At 46.1% G+C, this 24,198-nt stretch overlaps 1 protein-coding gene across 3 annotated transcripts in view; it reads right to left on the reverse strand.

The window, feature by feature from the left end:
- Positions 1–24,198, reverse strand: part of UGCG (UDP-glucose ceramide glucosyltransferase) — an 87,109-nt gene that overhangs the window by 59,806 nt on the left and 3,105 nt on the right. The gene's annotated exons all lie outside the window — the stretch shown is intronic.

Genomic DNA, 24,198 nt, shown 5'->3' on the forward strand with positions numbered 1-24,198 from the left:
AGGCCTGGTAGCCCAAATGACACATTATAAGAAGTGCTTTGATGAAGATGACAAAAGGAACATGTTTTAACAGGCAGGATCTGCTACTCTCTCTACATAGGTATCAACACACTGGCCTGCAAACTACAACTAATACAAAACACAGCAATCAGACTCATCTTCAAGTTAAAAAATATGACTCAGTTTCTACCTTATCTCAGCTACATTGGCTACCCATCAATACTAGAATAAACTTCAAAATATCATGTATAATCTTCCGCATCCTCCATGGAATTTCCACATCACACTCAGACTTATTCAATCCATCATGGCCCAACTTGGGCCGGAATCTTAGTAAATTTCAGTTGAACTACCCCTCAACAAAAAGAATCAAATACAAAACGTACCTACAACACTAGGTTCATATATATCAGTGCTAAGTTTTGGAACAACCTCCCCACAAGTACCATGAGATCCGAACTGAACTATCTCAGATGCCAAAAGAAACTAAAAACTTATCTTTTCGACACAATACTCACCCAAGAAAACTGACCAGTGAGCTCACAAATTACCCTTTAACCTATATAGGACCATGTGCACAGCTCAATCACCTGACAATAGACTATAATAGACAATCTCTACCTCATAGCATCACAGAACATACCTTATTTAACATCCATTTATAGCACTAGATCTGTCTCTCTTTAGAAATTGTACTGTAGGGAAATCTCTACTTCAAAGTGTCCCTTTCAAACAATAAGTACTAACTCTCCTGTTGTATTATTCCACCCTCTTGTGTTGTCATGTACCACCTAAGAAGCCTCCTGTACTATACTAAACTGTATCCATTTAAATTGCATTGTAAGTCGCCTTGAACCTAGGCACAGTGCATCTCAGAAATCTCCGATAAGATTAGATTAGGTTGGTAAAAGTTTTGGATTTCACCATATTTCTTAAAGACTGCCTTGATGATTGTCATATTTTGGGAAAAAAAAAAATATATATATATATATAGCACAGTTACTTATCTATAAAAGGTGTTATCCAGAACAGCAGGCAGATATTCTCACAGATGGGTGATGTCATCCACAAGCCCACATGGACAGTGTAAAAGTATACCATCACTAACTTCTTAACAAGTCTCAAGACCACCCATACTGTGCATGCAAGAGTGCCTTCCCACCTAGCGTCAGCTCGCAGGACCATCAGTTCATTAAAAAAGCCAAGAAGCGGCAGAGCTCAACTAAGATGGCGGCAGTTTGCTGCAACTGAGATGCCACGGACCTGCTAGGGAGAAACTTTTTCTTACCATTTCGATGATAAAGCGCAAGTCCAAACCCCGGGTCTTCCTGGAGGAATCCTTGGTGGCAGCAGGCTCGATGGACGTCTTTCTTCGGCGAGGTCTTCGAACAAGTGTTTCGAAGCTTTCCTCGGCTGCGAGAGGCACACAAGCTGACGCATCGGCATTCTCTCTCGAGGGTACATCTCTATCTCCGGAGGAGCGGAGTCCTCTGAGTCACCCTGGGGCTTGGGGAGAGAAGCTGGAGGAAGAAACGCCCCGGAGTGTTCTCTTTCCCAACCAGCTGAGTGCTGTGGTTGACTTGGCAGGGGTAGTAGATAAGCTAAAACAGCCAGCGGAGCACTCGGAGGAACTGAAGCAGCAGATCCCCAAAGATTTCCTCAAGTTAAATATTGCTTCTGCTGAGGTTACAGGTGCTTTATTATCTTCATCAGAGGAGGTTGGATTAGAGCTTGTACCCATGCAAAGACCCAAGGTCTTTAATATGGAAACACTTTGGGATGCTATATCTAATTTACAACTCTCCTTAGGGACCCAAATGCAGCAATTTACGGTACATTACACTACAGTTGTTTCAGAAAATTTGGATTTAAAAAATAGACTATCTAGCCTAGAAAACAAAGTGGATGGACATGAGACCAGAGTAAAAACTGTGGAATGCTAGGCCTTATCTTGGGTTAGGGATAGTGGGAATCTTAATTTTAAAGTAGAATTGTTGGAGAATATGACCAGATGTAATCTCAGTATAATAAATTTTCCCAAACTACCACTTATACCAGCGCAAGATACATTTAAGAAATATTTGTGTGAAGTTTTGAAAGTTCCTGAGTCTTCTTATCTGCTTCTCTCAAAAATGTATTATTTACCAAGTAGAGTTCAGGCTCAAAATCCAAACCAGAAGAATTTATCTGCTGATAGTCTGGATTTAACAAATTTCCTGGAGAGATCAGATAATGAGGTACCGGCAACTGCTACGCTGTTTATACAATTTGCTATTGGTTTGGACAGGGATTGGATTAAGGTGTTTTTTTACTAAAAAGTATCACAATGGAAACAAGTCAAATTGGTCACATGATCAACTAAAACAAAAGACTTGTAGTAATGATTATCTTTGTTTTTTAAGCTGTGCTCTCAGATGCCTACACCAGTTTATGGCATTGCTACAAAATTGAAAAATAAAAAAACATATATTGTAAGTCATAGATTAATAATTAGAAAACGTTATAAACCCCTGATGAAGCCTTAATAAGGTGAAACGGGGCTCCCGTTGGGCTACGGGCTACTATTGGTGTCAGCATCAAGTGACTGGCGCGTGAACAGCTTTAAGATAAGTGCTGGTTTTTGCTATCACTATATTGATTTATTTCTTTTGTTTGGTTTTGTATCACATACCACACGAATAGAAAAGTAACTAGCACCATATTTATTAAAACAAGCAATGCTCAATGAAAGATTCTGAGAGGGCTGAAGTTGGGATTTGGGAAAGTTGATTTTGAATCCCAAACTTTGTAGGAACCATGTAGTCCATTGGGTCGCTACAATAACCCCCTGAGATGTGGAATCCTTGATGAGCCAGTCATCTAGGTAGGGAAATACCTGAAGACCATGGTTCCTTAGAGCTGCTGCTACCACCACCAGGTACTTGGTGAACACTCTGAGAGATGAAGCCAGGCCAAAGGGTAGTACTCTGTATTGATAATGCAGATTACCCACCAGAAATATGAGATATTGACGGGAGGCCGGATGAATGGGAATATGAGTACAAGCCTCCTTGAGATCCAGAGAGCATAACCAGTCGTTCTGATCTAGAAAGGGACAACATACAAAATTTTTCTTTGACTAAAAATTTGTTGAGAACTCTGAGGTCCAGAATGGGTCGCAGATCGCCCGTCTTCTTCGGAACGAGGAAGTAACGGGAGTAAAAACCCCTGTTCTGCTGTTCCAAAGGAACTGGCTTGATGGCACAGAGATGAAGCAGAGCTTGAGCTTCCTGAAGAAGAAGGGCGGTCTGGGATGGACTGGAAGGATACTCTCTTGGAGGAAGCTCTGGTGGAACCTGATTGAAATGAAGAGAGTATCCTTCCTTGATGATTGACAGCACCCAGAGGTCGGATGTAATTGTCTCCCATCAGTGATAAAAATGATGGAGACGACCTCCTATAGGGGGAAGAAAGGACAGAGACAGAATGGTGGAGGTTATGCTCTGTTTTAAACAGTCAAAAAGACTGCACAGCCTTAGGTGCAGCAGAAGGTTGAGATTTCTGTTGCTTCTGATTCTGCTGTTTCTTGGGAGGCAGACAATTGTAAGGAGCCACCCTTGGAGCATAACGCCTCTGGAAAATTGGAGGAGATAATGAAGGTTTGACAGGAGCTGGCTTAGGCTTTGGTCTGACAATAGAAGCAAAAGATTTTTCATGTTCAGACAATTTCTTGGTGGCTGCCTCAATAGATTCATCGAAGAGGTCATTGCCTGCACAAGGAATGTTAGCCAAGCGATCCTGAAGATGAGGGTCCATGTCAATGGTGCAAAGCCAGGCCAAGCGGCACATTGCTACGGAATAAGCAGTCGGCCTGGCTGACAACTCAAAGGCATCATAAGAAGACTGGAGAAGATATAATCTGAGTTGTGACAGAGTAGCGATGACTTCTTGGAATTCGAAGTGCTTCTGTGTATCTAAATAGCTGAGAAATTTAGGAAGATCAATGAGAAACTTAAGATAAGTTACAAAATGAAAATTATAATTCAGGACTTTGGAGGACATCATGGCATTTTGGTAAAGGCGACGTCCAAACTTGTCAATAGTTTTCCCTTCCCTTCCAGGAGGAACGGTAGCATAAACTCTGGAAGGATGGGATCTCTTCAAAGAGGACTCCACAAGCAGGGATTGGTGAGACAACTGCAAATTCTCAAATCCTTTGCAATGGAGAGTTCTATACCTGGAGTCCAATTTGCCTAGAACATCAGGAATTGCATAAGGAGTCTCCAGGCATCGTGTGAAAGTCTGAGACAAAAGCTTGTGAAGAGGAAGCTTAAGGGACTCTGAAGGTTGAGGAAGATGCATGACTTCGAGATACTCCTTAGAGTATTTAGAACCAGCATTCAATTGAAGTTCCATGTCATCAGCCATCTGGCAAAGAAAAAAAAGATAGCTGATTCGCCAATGCCTTGCCTCGAGAGGGACTCGATGACCTCGAGACAGCCTGGGTCGAATATGAAGCCTCAGCGGGGAAATAATCTTCAAAAGAATAAAGAGACTTGGACGAGGCAATGGAAGCTGCTAAGCCCTCGAGGTTTGGAAACGGAGACCTCGATCGAGGAGTCGGTGGTCTGGAAGAGCTGGAAGGTGTAGATCGAGGCTTAGTTGAAGAAGGGCGCTCTTTGGAAGAAGAGCAATGCCTGGAGGTATGCCTCGAGGAAGGCCTCGATCGACGATGAGAGTGCTGCTTAGAAGCAGGTCTCGAGGATCGAGGAGACTTCGCCCCAGAGATGGAAGCAGACGTCGCTACCAGACATTGCTAGAAGCTGTAGATCGAAGCACAGGAGGCTTGATTGAGGAATCTCGAGGCACTCCCAAAGACTCTGCTCCTTGTATGGAGTGTGAGGATTCCTGTCGAGGCACTTACAAAGAATCTACTCCTTGCTTTGAGTGCATAGATGCCAGACCAGATACTCGCAAAGACTCTGCTCCCTGCATAGAGTGTGACATTTCAGCTCGAGGCATAGGAAGAGGCTCAACCTTGCGGGAGTCTGCAGAATGCCCAGGCTGGATTAGAATAGCCAGCTTCGGTCCCATTTTAGTTAGGAACTGAACAAATTGCTGCTCTAACATGGTCTGGAAGGAAGCCGGCAAGGATGGATCCGCGTCTGAAACCGGACCACCTGCTATGGCTATAGGTTCCAAAGTGCTTCGACTTGAAAGTCTTAGAAAGCTTGAGGACCACCGCTGGAACTTTCTGCTGAGCTATCTGACCTGAGGATACAGGGGAAGATACAGCAGGTGTACTCGAGGTAAGAGCTGTCGCAAACAAGGAAGGTTTGATGAGGCTCGAGATCAGCGTCGTGGAGGCAGGAGGACCCTCGGTAGAAGGTGAAACTGAGGCTGCTTTCGAAGTCAAGGGTGTGACTGAAGAGTCCATCCCGAAAAGCTTCTCCACTAAAATCCGACGACATTTAAGGGCATGAGTTCAGTTGATGGTCCGGCCCAAGGCACTTGAGGCACCAACGGTGTAGGTCCGCGAGGGAAATTGCACGCTGGTACTTCTTGAAGCCCGTTGCTGGCCAGGACATAGGAGGAAAAATAGCCGCAGCAAAGTTGAAGCCTGCAGGCTGCAGCCGAGCGGCCTGACCCGCTAGTCAAATAGAAGAAAATAAAATAAGATTTTTTATTTATTTTTTTTAACTGAAAAGAAGAAAAGAAACACAGCGTTTCGTGAAGAAAATAAACACAAACCGCGGTGAGAGAAGGCACAAAGTAACAAAGTTAAATGCAGAGAGTCAAAGATGAACTTCTCTGCTCTGCGGAAAACTGAGAATTGAGGAGACTCGCCCTGCATTGGGCGGGAAGGCACTTGCGCATGTGCGGTACGGCTGACTCGAAACTTCTAGATTTCTACAAGCAAGTCTGCTTGCGAAGCTGTCTGCATCCGGGCTCCGTGGATGATGTCACCCATGTGTGAGAATAGGCTGCCTGCTTGTCCTGGGATAATGGTTATTATTACTGCATGTTTCTGTCATTTTGATATAGCTGTTATGAAGAAATAAAGACTTGAAACAAGCGAGTATTCCTTTTTTGGGGAAGTATTGAGTGGCAATGAACACAATGAAAAAATCATGATTTCAATCAAATCCACCCTGATTCTCAGACATCAAACTTTGATAATGCTGCTCCAAAAAAACTATGGAGTTACTCCTGCCATTTACATCCCTGGTACCATCTGGACTTTGACTACTGAAACAACTCTAACACTTAGAGCACTGATAGAGAAATTCACACTTTCCACATAACTTATAAACATTTAAAAATGCAGCTTCACATTGTAGGCAATCCATTAACTGGCTAAGAAAAACTATTTTTCATCCCTCGTTAGGGATTATTCAAGCCCCTCTCGACTGTTTAAAGATACTACAGCAAGTTACAAATTCCTCACACCAGCCAAATACTCTGCTATAAAAGATGAAGATTCTGCACAGGCATTTGAAAATTGCTAATATTCAATCTACTCCACATCCAACTACTCCTTGCTCCCTTCAAAGGCCATCTTTTTAAAGAATACTTTTTTTTTTTCAAGCTTTCTTTCCACACTAAACTGGCCAAGGTGATTTCTCATCACAGTTTCTTTTGAGATCTTGCCAGGTACTTGTGACCTGAATTGGACATTGTTGGAAACGAGATACTGGGTTTGATGGAACTTGTATCTGTCCCAGTATGGCAATATTTATGTTCTCATGTTCTCCACTGATTCAATTCCTATATTATTTTTGAAACAAATTAGCAATTCATTTCTCCCTTACCTACAACTACCTTACCTCCACCAGTCTGCACATTGGACCCTTTCCTTCAAGCTGGAGAACAGCAATAGTTTTTTCCACATTTAAATAATTCCACTATAGATCCCTCCAATCCACTCAATTGTAATACCACTTTGCAGCTTTTTTTTATTTGCTGAAAAATTAGCGGCTCAACAGTTAATGGCTTTTCTCAACAACAATAATGCACTACATCTGTGCCAGAACATATGTACTCTCCTAAGGATTACAAACTTCACACACATACTTCCTTAAACATAGGAAATGAAGTGTTTCTTCTTTCCCTAGACTTGACAATTGCATTTGACTTTGTTCATTATTCCATATTACTTTGGCTAGAAGAAATGGTGCTCTCCTGGTTTCAGTCTTATTTATATGACACAATGTTGCAGACTTGTTGGTCAGATTATGTATTTCCCTTAGCCGTTCAGAGCTCAGACTTTTACATTCCCCCAAAACCCAATTAGGGGAAACACTAGCCTCAATAGCTGGAGACAAAATATACCTACATAGAAAAATATTAACCTGAATCTGTTACTCTATATAAGTGAATTTTAAAAGGAAATGGACTGCTTTCAGAATAAGCAAATTGGGGCTTTTTTTTTTTTTTTTTGAAAAGCCATGAGGAACTAAAACATTGACTTTTTTAAATTGCTGTTCACGAGTGATTGTGGGTGATGATTAGAAATTTGAAACATTTCACATGGGATCTTTGTGATCCATGCTGGTCTTTAATGTTTATGAGCACAATTTTTTAAAAAAATTCTTATAGATTATGACAATAAATTACTTAAAATAACAGCTGCAGGTTAATATTTTTCCAGACAAACTAACGTTCATTGCGCCACATGTTCTTCTCATCCAATCATTTGGTATTAGTTTCTATTTTCACACAGATGACATTCAGCTATTATTCCCACTGGAATGAGGTACAGAACAAACTATTATTAATATTTCTAGAAAACTGGTCTCAATTGCTAACTGTTTAACAAACAGCCTGAAACTGAACACCTCCAAAACTACAGCAATACTTTTCATTTTGGATGTTACACCAACTACCCACAATACATGAGGTACAAATTCTATTAAGGGACTGTCAAAATCATTGGGGCTATTTCAGACAATCATCTTTTACTAGTCATATTTCCATACTGGTACAGAAATCATTTTACAGAGAGATTAATTTGTTCAGCTTGCTTACTTTTTACAGCCAAGCCTTTTGGTTACCGATTCACTCCTTGGGGATCTCTCTAATAGATTATTGTAACTCACTTCTTAGGGACTACCCCAGCGTCAACTGAGGAGACTGCAAAGAAATACAATAGGGTGATACCACTTCTTATTGTCAAGCATGGGCTCTCAATTCTCTTTCATATACCTTTCAAAATTCTATTATTAGCCTTTCAGATTACGGTAAATATATTGGTTCACCTTCTTCTAACCCTCAGAGTTTTCTTATTCTGTATAACAGTGTGTGCTCTTCATTCTGTCCATCAACATTTGCTTGTTTCTTCTACATTTTTACAGATTCACTCACACTCTGCCAGCTCGTCCAGTTTAGGTGTTGTAATCCAACAATTTGGAATTTCCATCCACTGAAGCTTTAATCAGAACCCTCTTTTAATAAATTTAAAGCTATATTCAAACATACTCTTTTTACCAAGCCCTTACTCCTAGATTAATATAATTTTGAAGCTAATTAGCACCTACAGTTACATGAAAATACAGTAAAACCTTGGTTTAAAAGCATAATTCATTCCGAAACCATGCTTGTAATCCAAAACACTCGTATATCAAAGCAAATTTGCCCAAAGGAAATAATGGAAACTCAGACGATTCATTCCACAACCCAAAAACTTTAATACAAAATACTTGATGTACTTGTATTGCAAGACCTCGTTCGTTTAGAACAGTCACTACACTCCCGCAGCGTCAGAGAGAGAAGAACCATCGGCTCAGTTCTGATGTTGTATACACACATCACTGTATATACTTGTATTGCAGCGGTCTTAAACACGCGGCCCGCGGGCCACATGTGGCTCTCCAAGTTTTATTTGCGGCCCGCGGTCTGGACAATTCCTTCCTTTTGGAGCAGCAGCGGGTCTGGCCGGTTCGTTCCATTCAAAGCCGCGGGTTGGCGGCTCCTTGCGCTATTCGCTCCTGCATCGGAAGCCTCTCTGACATCACAACATTAGAGAGGTTTCAGACGCAGGCGCGGATCTCGCAAGGAGCCGCCACCTGCGGCTTTGAATGGAATGAGCCGGCCAGACACGCTGCTGCTCCAGTGGCGTACCAAGGGGGGGGGGGGCGTTCTGCACAACTGGTCACCCTCCACTGTTCTTCATAGAGTGCGGCTCGCGGCTCGTCTAGAGCAGGGGTGCCCAACTGCTTCCCTTCCCTTCTCACCACCGGCACCATGCTCTTTGATCTCCCTGCTTCTCTCGCCGCCCGACCTCAATTCTGACGTCGAGAGGACGTCAATTGCTGCCTGGCTGCCCGGAAAGCACAGTTACTTACCGTAACAGGTGTTATCCAGGGACAGCAGGCATATATTCTCACCTGTGGGTGACGTCATCTACGGAGCCCCGATGCGGACAGCATTTCAAGCAAACTTGATTGAAGATTCAAGCTTGCTGGCTGCACCACGCATGTGTGCCTCCTGCTCCACTAGAGGGCGCATCCCCTCCTCGTGGTCTCCAGTTCACATATCCAGCAAAGAAGCCAACCCAGGGGAGGTGGGCGGGTTGTGAGAATATATGCCTGCTGTCCCTGGATAACACCTGTTACGGTAAGTAACTGTGCTTTATCCCAGGACAAGCAGGCATGATATTCTCACATGTGGGTGACCTCCAAGCTAACTGATAAGGGATGGAGGGAGGTTGGCAATTCAAGAAAATAGGTTACGTAAGACCGATTGGCCAAACCGGCCATCGCTCCTGGACAGTGTATCCAGGCAGTAGTGTGAGGTGAAAGTATGAACCGAAGACCACGTGGCAGCCTTGCAGATATCCTCGATAGCCGTGGACCTGAGGAAAGCTATCGAAGCTGCCATCGCTCGGACCTTATGTCCCGTAACTCGACCGTACAGCGCGAGACCAGCCTGAGCGTAGCAGAAAGAAATACAAGCAGCTAACCAGTTGGACAGGGTGCGCTTGGAAACTGGGCGCCCCAACCTGTTAGGGTCGAAGGACAAAAACAACTGGGGGGCCGTCCGATGAGACTGGGTGCGTTGGAGGTAGAAGGCCAACGCCCGCTTGCAGTCGAGAGTGTGAAGCGCCACCTCTCCGGGATGAGAGTGGGGCTTGGGGAAGAACACAGGTAGAACAATGGACTGGTTGAGATGAAAATCAGACACCACCTTAGGCAAAAACTTAGGGTGAGTGCGGAGGACCACCTTGTCATGGTGGAATACCGTGAAAGGTGGGTCCGCCACCAAGGCCTGCAGCTTGCTAACCCTCCGAGCAGAAGTGAGAGCGAGTAGGAAGATCACTTTCCAAGTGAGGAACTTAAGATGACACTTATCCATAGGCTCAAATGGAGGTTTCATCAGTTGAGCTAGAACCACATTGAGATCCCAAACCACCGGAGGCGGTTTGAGGGGAGGATGAACATTCAGGAGCCCTTTCATGAAACGGGAAACTAAGGGATGGAGTGAAAGAGCCTTCCCTTCCAGGGGCTGATGAAAGGTAGCAATGGCGCTGAGATGGACTCGAATGGAATTGGTCTTCAGGCCAGAGTGAGATAAATGGAGTAAATACTCCAGAAGCAAGGACACAGGGACCGACACCGGGTCCTGGCGGTGAGAGGAGCACCAGGACAAGAATCTAGTCCACTTCTGAGAATAGCAGAGTCTAGCCGAGACCTTCCGAGAAGCCTCCAACACTTCCCTGACCGACTGAGATACAGGGAAGGAAGTCAAGGGGAAAGAAACCAAGCAGTCAGATGAAGAGACTGAAGATTGGGATGTAACAGTGAACCCCGACTCTGAGATAGCAGAGAGGGAAAGACCAGGCAGAAGCAGAGGTTCCCTGACACTGAGTTGAAGTAGTAGGGAGAACCAAGGCTGGCGGGGCCATCGAGGAGCGATCAAGATCAGAGTGGCCCTCAGAGATTTTAGATGGACCAGCGTCCTCCGAATCAGAGGAAACGGCGGGAACGCATAGATGAACTTTCCCTCCCAATCTAGGAGGCCTCGAGACGGTCCGGGGAGTACATCCTTGAACAGAAGAGAGGCAGTTTTTGATTGTCGGGGGAGGCGAACAGATCTATCTGGGGAGTCCCCCACGTGTCGAACACCTGTCGCAGCACCTGAGAGTGCAGGGACCTCTCGTGTGGCTGGAGGAGGCGGCTGAGCCTGTCCGCCAGGCAGTTTTGTTCCCCTTGGATGTAAACCGCTCGAAGGGAGATGTTTTGGGAGACCGCCCACTCCCAGAGCCGTAAGGCCTCCTGGCAGAGGGGCCAAGACCCCGTCCCTCCTTGCTTGTTTACGTAGTACATCGCCACCTGGTTGTCCATGCGGACAAGAACCACCCGGTCATGAAGCAGATGCTGAAAGGCCACCGCGGCGAGGTAAATGGCCCGAAGCTCCAGCACGTTGATGTGGCAGTGATGGTCCTCTGTGGTCCACAGGCCTTGTGTGTGTAGACCATCTACATGAGCCCCCCCCAAGCGTACTCCGACGAGTCCGTGGTTAGGACCTTGTGGTGTGGCGGGGCAAGAAAGAGCAAACCCTTGGAAAGATTCGAAGAGTCGGCCCACCAACGGAGCGATCTTTGCAAGGAAGGAGTCACTGTCACGTGGCGGTAGATCGGGTCCCGATCCTGTCGCCATTGTGATGCCAAGGTCCACTGTGGTAACCGCAGATGGAGGCGGGCAAGCGGGGTAACGTGGACTGTGGAGGCCATATGGCTGAGGAGCGTCATCATCTGTCGTGCCGAGACGGTGGTCAATCGAGACTTGTCGGCTCAGATTTACCAACGCCTCCCGACGCTGAGGAGGGAGGAAGGAACGCAGACGGACCGTGTCCAGCACGGCCCCGATGAATTGTAAGGACTGAGAGGGGCATAGCTGGGATTTTGGGAAGTTTATCTCGAACCCCAGACACTGAAGCGCAGTAATAGTCTGTTGGGTCGCTGAGATAACCCCCTCCCTGGTCGAGGCTTTGATCAACCAATCGTCCAGGTAGGGGAATACCTGCAGACCCTGGGAGCGCAAGGTAGCCGCGACTAATACGAGGCACTTCGTGAAGACTCGGGGGGACGAGGACAGGCCGAAGGGGAGGACCCGATATTGCAGGTGGAGGTCCCCCACCTGAAAGCGCAGGAACCTGCGGCAAGCCGGGTGCACCGGAACATGGGTGTAGGCCTCCTTCAGATTGAGGGAGCAGAGCCAATCGCCTTCGCTGATCAAGGGGTAAAGGATCGGAAGGGAAAGCATCCGAAACTTTTCCCGTACCAGAAACTTGTTCAGGCGCCTTAAGTCCAGGATCGGGCGCAGGTCTCCCATCTTCTTCGGTACCAGGAAGTAGCGGGAGTAAAACCCTTGGCCCCTTTGATTTTGGGGGACCGGCTCCACCTCCCGCAGGCGGAGGAGGTCCTGTGCCTCGGAGAGGAGGAGGGGCAACTGCGCTCGATTTGGAGGACACGCACTCGGTGGGCTGTCGGGGGGTACCTCCCGAAAGTTGAGCGAGTACCCTGATGAGATCACGCCAAGGACCCATGAGTCCGACGTGATGGCTTTCCAGCGAGGGTAGTAGGCTCGTAGGCGGCCCCCGATGGGGAGGAGGCCCGGTGGAGGTGCGGAGGGGGCCCGCCCCCGTCCGCTCATTCCGTCAAAAGGACGGAGACGGCTTCGCCTGCGCCGTGGGCTGTAACTTTGGTGGAGCCCTAGAGTGAGCCTGGGGGCGTCGCGGCGGTGGTCTGGAAAAGGCCGGTGTGGACTTCTGGGGGTAGCGGCGAGGTAATCCCCGGAAAGGGCGAGAGGCCTGTGGTTTAGGCTTCTGCCGGACAAGAGACACGAAGGAACGTTCGTGTTCCGACAACCGTTTCGTAGCAGCCTCGATGGTGTCGTCGAAGAGCTCCTTTCCCACGCAAGGGAGGTTGGCTAACCGATCTTGCAGGTTAGGGTCCATATCAACGAGTCGTAGCCATGCCAGCCGGCGCATGGCCACCGCAAAGGCTGCGACCCTGGAAGACAGTTCAAAACCGACATAAGCGGCATGGAACAAGTGCAGTCTGAGGTTGGAAAAATCCTCGAGGAGGAGGCCGAACTCTGTCTGGCGAGGGGTGGGTAAGCTCTCCGAGAAGGAGGCAAGCCGCCCAATGAGGTGCTTGAGGTAGGAGGAAAAAGTAAAGATGTAGTTCAGGACTCTAGCGGTCATCATAGAGTTCTGATACAACCGGCGTCCGAATTTGTCCAGTGTCTGGCCTTCGCGTCCAGGAGGGACCGCCGCGGACACTCTAGAGGAGTGAGCTTTTTTTAGAGAAGACTCCACCAGTAAGGATTGGTGGGACAGCTGTGGTTACTCAAACCCCGGGTAAGGTACCGTCCGGTACTTAGACTCCATTTTAGATGGGACCGCCGTCACCATGTAAGGAGTTTCGAGGTTCCTGATAAGGGTCTGCCCGAGTACCGGGTTCAGTGGTAGCCGGGGGACTCTCGGGGCGGGGAAGGCATATCCAGCTCCACCAGGTATTCCTTGGAGTACCTTGAGTCAGATTGTAAGTCCAAGTCAAGGGCACGTCCCATGTCCTGGACGAACCTCGTGAAGGATGGTCGGTGGGGTCCCGTGACCCCTTGCGGGGACGGTGACTGAGACCTCCGTTTGGCCGAGAAGGAAGGAGAAGCCTCCCTCGAATAGCGGGGTTCTCGCTCAGACCCTCGGTCCGATACTGGAGACGCGCTGTGGAAGCGCTCCGGGGTCAAGGACCTGTGTCGTCTCGGGGAGCCCCTCGGGGACACCACCGGGGTTCTGGGTACCGACCGATGTCTGGTCGGGGATCCCTCCCCGGACTCCCTCGGCAAAAGCCTTGGGCCTCGGACCGGAGCCCCGGACCGAGGGGGAGTCAATAGGAACTGTGGGTTGGTGAGAGATAGCTCGGTAACCCTTAGCGGCCCCCCCGATCGAGTCGAGGGGGTGCGCCCTCGAGCCGGAGGGGAACTCCGGGCTTTCTTAGAGAGGTGTCTCGATTTTCGTTTCGCCCCACGGCGCTCCTCCGGGGACGTGCGCCTCGAATGCCTCGGAGAGGAATCCGATGAAGAGGAGAGGCAACGAGAACGGCACGCTTTACCTCGAGGGGTCTCAGCGCGTTGCTCAGGTTGGTCCGGCGCGCGCGAGGTCGAGGTCGAGGCCGAGGCCGGTTGAAGGTGAGCCATGGCAGCGGATAGCTCCGTTGTGATCATTGCCCGGAGCAGTTCCTGGAATACTGGCACGGACAGCATCGATGGCATGTCCAAGGCCGCTGTGCTCTCCACCGGGGGCGATCTCGTTTCGGAGCATTCCCGAGTGGTGGAGGCACATCCCGAGGTCTTCGGGGTTTTCGCCGGGGCTGTGGGTAAGGAGTTCCCACTCTGTCCGGCCATTGTCCCCGAGGTTGGCTTCTTCGACGATGTGGAACCTGAGGAAGGAAGAGGGGACTTACCCGGGGCAGAGGACTTCTGAGAGCTCGAGGTCTTCGAAGTCGAGTCCCGAGGCGGGGCCGATGTACTCGAGGCCGAGATCGAGGCCGGGGCCGATCTCTAGGCCGAGGGTTGGTCGGTAGCAAATAGTTCCGCCATGCGGGCCCGTCGTCGTCGGAGCGCCCGCTGTTGGAAGGTAGCACACCGGGGGCAAGTTTCTGTTGGATGATCGGCCCCCAGGCAAAGGATGCACCAGCGATGCGGGTCTGTGAGAGATAGAAGACGCTCGCACCCGGTGCACTTTTTAAAGCCCGTAATGGGCCGGGACATCCAGGCGGCCGGGGCCAATCAGGCCTTGCGGTCGCGGCGATCCGGGAGCCCCCGGATCGCGAGAAAAAGGGCGCGAAAAGCACGATGAGCAGGAAGAAAGAAAAAATTTGTTATGCACAGTGACTTTTAGCGACGAAAAAAGAAAAAAAAAATAATAAATCGTGGTGCAAAGAAGGCACTGGGGCAGCGCTAAGAAAAACGTGTCTTCTTAGCACAGCGGAAAAAATCGAACTGGAGACCACGAGGAGGGGATGCGCCCTCTAGTGGAGCAGGAGGCACACATGCATGGTGCAGCCAGCAAGCTTGAATCTTCAATCAAGTTTGCTTGAAATGCTGTCCGCATCGGGGCTCCGTAGATGATGTCACCCACATGTGAGAATATCATGCCTGCTTGTCCTGGGATAACGTCCTTTCCGACATTAGAATTGACATCGGGCAGCGAGAGTTGGTCGACCCCGTGGAGATCTCGGCCTGTTCCCGATGGCGTCAGCAGCAGCAGCAGCCTATTCCCCGGCGGCAGTGGCATGGGGGAGGGCAGGAAGGAAGAAAGAAAGAAGGGGGGGCAGGGAGCCAGAAGGAAAAAAGAAAGAAGGGGGGGGACAGGGAGCCAGAAGGAAAAAAGAAAGAAGGGGGGGGACAAGGAGCCAGAAACAAAGCAAAAAATGGGACAAGGAATCAGAGAAAGACAGACATAGAAAAAGAAAGAAAAAGTTGGGGGAGGGAATGAGGTCTGGAGGAGAGGAAGCATACAGGAGGCTGAAAGAAGAGAAGAAATATTGGACGCACAGTCAGAAGAATAAAGTGCAACCAGAGACTGATGAAATTACCAAAGGTAGGAAAATGATTTTATTTTCAATTTAGTAATAGAAATGTGCCAGTTTTGAGAAAGAAAAGATATTAAACTTTAAATGTGAGTGCTGCAGAAAAAAATAGTTAATGTCTTATTAAAGAAATGGCAATTTTGCATAAGGTAAAACTGTTAAAGGAAAGTTTTATAAACTATAAAGAGTTTAACCTCATGCAAAATTGTCATTTCTTTAATAAGACATTAACTATTTTTTTCTTCGGCCCTCCAAGTACCTACAAATCCAAAATGTGGCCCCGCAAAGGGTTTGAGTTTGAGACCACTGTTGTATTGCAAGATATTGCTTGTATATCAAGCTAAAATTAAATAATATGTTTTGCTCGTCTTGCAAAACACTTGCATACCAAGTTACTTGCAATCCAAGATTTTACTGTACTTTTAAATCAGGGGTGTCAAACTCAATCACATAAGGGGCCGAATTCTAAAACATAGGCTAAATTGCGGGCTGAAATTTTTATTAAGATACTTAGGGGTCCTTTTATTAAGGTACGCAAACTGATTTAGCGCGCGCTAAATGCTCACCTTAATAAAAGGACCCTAGTCTTAGAAGTATAGGGTTACAACCTCTCCAACCCGATGCCGGCTCTGTGATGTAAACAAAATAAATAAAAAATAATAATAATAATTTTATTTCTTGTATACCGCTACTTTTCCTCTCTCTTTTAGGTCCTAGTTCATGCTTGCTGTCTAACACCAGCTCTGGCAGGATACACATTTCAAATCTGACATATTGTAATCACAAAACAGAAAATAAAATTATTTTTCCACCTTTTGTTGTCTGGTTATTCAAATCATGTTGGTCCCAGGCTCTGGTTGTCTTCTGATAACTCGTTTGCCAGGGTCTCCTGCCCATTTATTGTTTCCTTCTTTCTCCGTGCTAACCATCCATCTTCCATCTTTGTCCTCCCCTTCAACGGAGGTCTAGCATCTGTTTTTGTTTTCATCTCCATCCCCGCAGCTGCAGCGATGGACCCCACCATCCCCAGATCCACCATCTCTCCTTTTCTCAACTACCTTTCATCCAGCATCTCTCCCTCCTTTTTTTTTTTTCTATTTCTTATCTAGCCTGTAAACCGCTCTACAAAAAAGGAGAGAAAAAAAAAAAAGGTATAAAAAGCTTTATATAACCACTAAACAAAATGGTGCTTTGCTTTGTTGCTTTTGGTGTCCCTCTCTTTTCCTCTGTCATTTGCTTAATGGGAAACTCACAGACTAACTAAAAAGACAGCATGCTCATGTTAGCTTGAAAGTATGTTCACATTGAAAGTGAGTGACAGAGAATGAAACAACAGGCCCAACACTTTGCCCAACATAACATCACCAACTATATAGAGCTTGGGGTTGAGTTAGTGATCAGTATGTCTGGCTCCTCCAATTAACACGGTGTTGGATGCGATTTTCCTCTCCTAAGCAGTCACACTCTAATTGTTAAATTCCAGAAGAAATTTTCAATGTATGCTGATGAACAGCCCCTGCGAGATTGGAATCTGAGGATGCAGTGAGAGGCAAATTCGCCTCTTAGCTGTCAGAGCGAGTCACATGCTAACTGCATCTCCAGAGGTACAGCTGCAGGGGGCGCTCTTTCTGAGCCCAGAGCCTCCATTTCCCCATCCCCTTCCCCTCTTGCGCGCTTCTCCTCGCTGTCTCATGGCCGGTCCTGTCTTTCCTGTTTCTGACCCGGTAGCTGGTGGTTGCTTCCCTCCATAGCCGCAATGAGCAAGCTGAGCAAAGAGAGCAAGCAGCAGGGTATTCTCTTGCAGGCCAAATTTAATTACCCTGCAGGCCAAATTTGCCCCATGGGCCCGAGTTTGACACACCTGTTTTAAAACAAATAGGAGGAAATATATTTTCACTCAAAAAATAGTTAAGCTCTGGAACTTGTTGCCGGAAGATGTGGTAACAGTAGTTAGCAAAGCTGGGTTTATAAAAATGGTTTGGACAAGTTCCTGAAGAAAAAGTCCTGTCTGCTTTCAAGACAGACATGGGGAAACCACTGCTTGCCCTGGGATTGGTAGCATAGAATTTTGCTACTATTTAGGTTTCTGCCAGGTATCTGCGAACTGGATTGACCACTGTGGAAACAAGATAATAGGCGGCACTAAATGGACCACTGGTCTGACCCAGTATGGCTATTCTTTTGCCCTCCGGCAGCAGCCCCACTTATGTCATGTCTTTCTTTCACTTCTTTCCTCCCTACCACATCTTATAAAACAGAATAAAAATAAAGGAGATAAAACTATAATATTAATATATTTACCATAATTAGGACTGTAAAATACATAGCCTTTTGTGCCCATCATTTCATCCCCCATATATTTAACAGATTTTTTAAACTACAAATGATCCTTTCATTATATCATGTAAAGGAGAAATATGGAATATATGAAATATATAAGTGGTGTAAATCATTTCTCTGAAGAGGGCTCCAAGCTAAGTAGAAGTCTAGCTTAGTGGTTAAAGGACTAAGCTCAAAATCTAGGGGTGCCCAGTTCAAATCTCACTGTTGATCCTTGTGTTCTTGGGCAACTTCACTTAGCCTCAATTGCCTCGAGTACAAAATTAGATTGTAAGCCCTCCAGGAACAGGGAACTACCTACTGTGTTCAAATGTAGCTCACCTTAAACTATTACTGAAAAAGGTGTGAGCAAATTCCAAATAAAATAAACCTGCCATGTTAAACTGTTCCGGGAGTGCTAGACTCCTAGCTTTACTATCAAGTCTGTTGAAGAAAAATACACCTTAGTAGCCTGTCTGATGCTCACCCAAGGACCTGGAGTTACACTTCATATCTGCAAATATACTTTATCTGCAAATTATAAAACAAAATAAAAATAAGAACTAAAAATGGTACTACACCATTCAGCTTGCATCAACATAGCTTACTTTTTTGCAGCACATTTTCTATTGTATTAGAAATGTGGTGCATCTCTATAAAGAAGCCACAAATATATTTAGACAGTTAATCTTCAATTCACTTTTATATAATTCTATTACTATGTATTTAATAGTGTCTTCCATTTATATACAAATTGCAGACAACTTAGGTACTAAAATAACAAGCAAAGCCATCTCTGGGAGGTGTATCCAACATTGCCCAAGGATTACTACTTTCAATTAGTCTAGTAAACTGAGGAATAGAAAAACAAACCAGTCTGTCCAGCTACTTTATAAAGATCATCATCAAAGTCCAGGAAAACTAACTTCCACCTCTGTTTATTAGCCGCTAGAGCAGTGTTCTTCAACCTTTTGACACCTATGGACCGGTGGAAATAGTACAGTTACTTACCATAACAGGTGTTATCCAGGGACAGAAGGCAGCCTATTCTCACATGTGGGTGACGTCATCCACAGAGTCCGTATGCGGACAGCTTCGAAAGAAGACTTGCTTGTAGAACTTTAGAAAGTTTGCGACTGCTGCACTGCGCATGCTGGAGTGCCTTCCCGCCCTTGCAGGGAAGGTCTCTCCTCAGTTCAGATAGCTAACAGACAAGCTAACCAGGGAGGTGGGTGGGTTGTGAAAATATATGCCTGATATCCCTGGATAACACCTGTTACAGTAAGTAACTGTGCTTTATCCCAGGACAAGCAGGCAGAATATTCTCACATGTGGGTGACCTCCAAGCTAACCAAAAAGGGATGGTGGGAGTGTTGGCAACTTAGGAGAATAAATTTTGTAAAACTGCCTGACCGAAATAATAATAAGAAGTGAAAGTATGAACCGAGCACCAAGTGGTAGCTTTGCAGATTTCCTCAATAGAAGTAGATCCGAGGAAAGCTATTGATGCCGCCATGGCTCTGATGACTCTGTAGATGCAGTCCAGCCTGAGCATAGCAGAAAGAGATAAAAGCAGCCAAAGCACGCTTACAGTCCAGAGTATGAAGAGCTGTTTCTTCAGGGTGAGAATAAGGCTTTGGAAAAAATACTGGAAGTACAATGGATTGATTGAGATGAAATTCTGAAACCGCTTTAGGTAAGAATTTAGGGTGGAATACTGTGAAAGGTGGGTCTACAACTAAAGCTTGGAGCTCACTGACCCTGCAAGCGGACATGAGAGCAATGAGAAAAATCACTTTCCAGCCGAAGATGGTGCGCTTGGAAATCGGATGTCCCAACTTGTTTGGATTGAAGTTGAGGTGCAGATCCATGTGGTTGAGTGCATTGCAAGTAGAAAGCCAAAGCACGCTTACAGTCCAGAGTATGAAGAGCTGTTTCTCCAGGGTGAGAATAAGGCTTTGGAAAAAACACTGGAAGTACAATGGATTGATTGAGATGAAATTCTGAAATCAGTAACTGAACAAATTCCCGCTCTAAATGGTCTAGATGGTAGCCTGCAATTGTGGATCTGAGTATGAAACTGGACCACTTGCTGAGGCAAAAGGTTCTGAGGTGGCAGAGGAAGCATGCTTCGACTTGGAGGAATGATGCTTGGGTAGCTTGAGGACCACCGTCTGAACCGTCTGCTGAGGTATCTGACCTGAGGGAAGCTCAGGAGAAGGCTTGGCAGATTTACTCGAGGTCGAGGACATTCCAAATGAAGAAGGTCTGATGAGACTCAAGGTCGGAGCAGGCCGCAGCAGGCCTGACCGAGTCAGAGGTTGAGGGTGTAGTAGGGGGTTTCCATACTGAAAATCTTCTCCACTTGAACTCAACAACGTTTGAGAGCTCGAGGTTGAAGAGTAACACAGCAAATGCAAGACTCCGGGCAATGGTCAGGTCCCAGGCACTGAAGACACCAGCGGTGTGGGTCAGTGAGGGAGATTGCACGCTGACACTGGCTACACTTCTTAAAGCCCGTGACTGTCTGGGACATAGAAGGAAAGATAGCCTCCGCAAAGTCAAAGCCTGCAGGCTGAGGGCGTGCGGCAAGCCCTGCCAGTCAATCAACAAAAAATAATTTTATTTATTTATTTTAAATAATCAAAAGAAAAAACACAGCGACACGGTAATAAGAAAAATAAAACACGAGCCGTGGTGAAAGAAGGCATGAAACGAATTAAGTTCAGCACAGAGCGTCAAAGACGGACTTCTTGGCTCCACAGAAAACTAAGGAGATGTGCCCTGTGCTGGGCGGGAAGGCACTCACACATGCGCAGTGAGGCAGACTCAAAACTTCTGAAGTTTTCTACAAGCAAGTCTGCTTGCAAGACTGTCCACATCTGGGCTCCGTGGATGACATCACCCACATGTGAGAATAGGCTGCCTGCTTGTCCTGGGATAAATACCCATTTCCTCTAAATACTCCTGAGAGTATTTGGAATCAGAGTCCAAAATAATATTGAGTTCTTTACTCATTTGACGTAGGAAAGAAAAAAAGAGATCTGCTCCAAGGAAGGTTGACCACGAGGAGATGAAGATGACCTCGAGGAGCCTCGCAATGCAGAAAACAAAGGTGAAGCTTCTCTGGAGTATTGATACCTGAGGCCTGAATATGCAAGTATAGACAACTCACTGGGAGAATGGATAGAATCCCTCGCAGGAGAAGAAGCAGCAGTAACTGGAGATGGATTCCTCGACTTCGGAGTTGGAGGCCTTGAAGAATCTCGAGGCCTGGAGAGACGAGGCTTATCTCGAGAAGAGGATCTATACCTCGATGAATGCCTCGACTGATGTGGAGAACCGTACCTCGAACCAGGCAGGTCTCACTGAGAAGAAAGTCAAACAGTCTGCCCTATGCCTCGGGAAGGGCGATGCCTTATACGAGGAGGAAGGGCTGGAGACTGGAGAGCGAGACACCAAAAGGGATCGAACGCCTGGTGTCGAGGTATCTCAAGGCACTGACAAGGACTCAACTCCTTGAGTAGTGTGCTTATGCTCCAGATGAGACACTCGCAAAAACTCGACTCCTTGTATAGAGTGAGGAGGATCAGCTCGAGGTACAGCCAAGGACTTGACTCCTTGTATAGAGTGAAGAGGATCAGCTCGAGATACAGCCAAGGACTCGACTCCTTGTGATACTGCTAAGTGCTCAGGCTGAACTGCAGGAAGCAGAGTCAAGGTAGGAGCATGACGATCCAAGATAGTGTGGATCATAGCCTCCAAATGTGACACCGAGACTTGAGGATCTGGTACATTTGGTGTGGTTATAGTCTCTGAGGAAGAAGAATGACTCTTCGACTTGGAGACATGCTTCTCGGGTAGCTTGATAACTACTGCTGGTACCTGGCCTGAGGGAGGCAGCGAAGCAAGTGTCTCGTCAGGAGAAGACTTGGCAGATTTACTCGAGGACGAGGACCTGCCGAACAAGGATGGCTTGATTAAAGTTGAAATCGAAATCGAGGCAGAATGCGGAACTCCTGTGAGAGGCTTGACCAAATTCGAGGTCGAGACCGGGGCAAGTGGATCCATATTTCCAAAGAGTTTTTCCCACCTGAACTCGACGACACTTGCGGGCACGAGGTTGAAGGGTAGCACAGCGAGCACACAACTCTGGACGATGGTCAGATCCCAAACACTGAATACACCACCGATGTGTGTCAGTGAGGGAGATCACGCGCTGGCAACGGTTAACCACAAAATTAAACTACACAAAGCACACTATATGCTTCTCAATATTCATTCCTACCAGAACACAGATAACCCCAAGCAAATACGGGACCAAAAACTAAAAGTACAAATATATATACAAACAAACCCTAAGGTGCAAGACTCTGCATGCAGTACAACCCCAGAGGAAAAGAAACAAATGCATTTCTTCTTGAACAGACAGCAGATATAAATCAATCACCAAATTAAAAAAATAAAATCATTCCCCCTACCGTTGTTGTCTCCCTCCCTCCATGCTGTGCCTTGCCTTCTGGCCTGCCCCCCGTTGTTATGTTTGGGCTGGCTAACTCTTCCTCAATGCTGCAGTGCACAAAGCCGTGGGCAGCGGTTCCACAAGCATCCTGCACCTCATCTGGAAGCCTTCCCTCTGACGTTGCGATGTCAGAGAGAAGGCTTCTGGTTCAAATGCAAGACGTGCGTAGAAGCCTCTGCCCAAGGCTTTGTGCACTGCAGCACTGAGGAAGAGGGAGCCAACCCAAAACCAACGCTGCATCGATCGCACCGTGGACCAGCGGCTGAAGAGCACTGTCTAGGGCCCGATGCATGTGCCAGCCCTGTGGACCGGCAGGAAATTTCTGCGGACCGGCACCTTCCACGGATCGGCAGTTGAAGAACACTGCCCTAGAGTAGACCATTCTTTCCCCTAATTCATTAGCAGATCCCTAGCAAGTCAAATAAAATGGCATTTAGCAAGCTAGAAAAATCCTAGGCATTTGCACCAAAGACCAAGAACCTACCAAGGTTGAGAAGCAGCTGCTGTAGGAGCTGGAAAACTCCCTCAAGGTTAAGAACCACAACAGCAGCAGGGAGCAAGCCCAAACTGACACATCAGTCATACAAGGAGAGAATGGGGGGCAAAGAATAGAAGCAAATGAAGATAACAAATGACCAAAGCAAACAGTTATAAAAGTCTGTTTAATGTTTACATTTCAAAATCTTTTTCTACTCCAGTTCTTACAATTAAACCATATGGTAAAACTTTCCAGATAAAAGTAACAACTAAAACAATTTCTTACTATGAAAAAACCCAACAAAAAGCCCTGAAAACATCCATTCATAATACAGAATGTTCCAAAATATAAACATTTTTAGAATAAAGGTAAATCAAACAAATCAGTACTCGCAAGTCACACACCCTTTTACAAAGCACATAGGGATTTAATTTGGGGCTTGGGACAGTAGCACAAAACCTTACTTGTGTTTACCACAACTGTAATCAAAGAGATGAGAAAATTGTTAGGCTAGGAAGATGTGTACTGTAACAATGAAATCTGATAAGTCAATTAGAAAATAAATTATTGAAAAGAATATTGAAAAATCACAATGTACCATGATCATAATCCAAATACTATGCACAAAAAATTAAGTACGCCAAGAAAAATTGCAAATAGTATATCCAGTAAAACAATCATTAAGACACTTTTCAATTCTTAGCAGAAATACGTTTTAAAAAGACACCTCCAACTTAGCTATTACCACAGCCTGCTCCTGCCACAACAATCAATATAATGGTCCTATGCAATCCTCATCAGAACTCCTATGGGAGTACCACACTCACATACAAAAAATACCCCAAAAACAACTGACTTATGAACTCAGAAAATTTTAGATTGACTGTTATAACCGTGGCAACTTTTTTAATTAAAAGTTTCAAACAATACATGTCACCTCAAGAAAATATATATATATAGTATATAGAAATTAAACACATTTAGCACACATCAAAGGGGATACTCAGCCATGTATAAAGAAGTTACCTCTATTGCAGTGGTCTCAAACTCGCGGCCCGGGGGGCCACATGCAGCCTGCCAGGTACTATTTTGAGGACCTTGGTATGTTTATCATAATCACAAAAGTAAAATAAAACAGTTTCTTGATCATATGTCTCTTTAGCTATAATTTACAATATTATTATTAAGACTTAACCAAAAGGAAAGATTTATAAACTATAAAGAGTTTTACCTCATGCAAAATTGTCATTTCTTTAATAAGACATTAACTATTTTTTCTGAGGCCCTCCAAGTACCTACAAATCC

This window comes from Geotrypetes seraphini, chromosome 1 (genome assembly GCF_902459505.1).
Source record: "Geotrypetes seraphini chromosome 1, aGeoSer1.1, whole genome shotgun sequence".
In the NCBI taxonomy this organism is placed as follows: domain Eukaryota; kingdom Metazoa; phylum Chordata; class Amphibia; order Gymnophiona; family Dermophiidae; genus Geotrypetes; species Geotrypetes seraphini.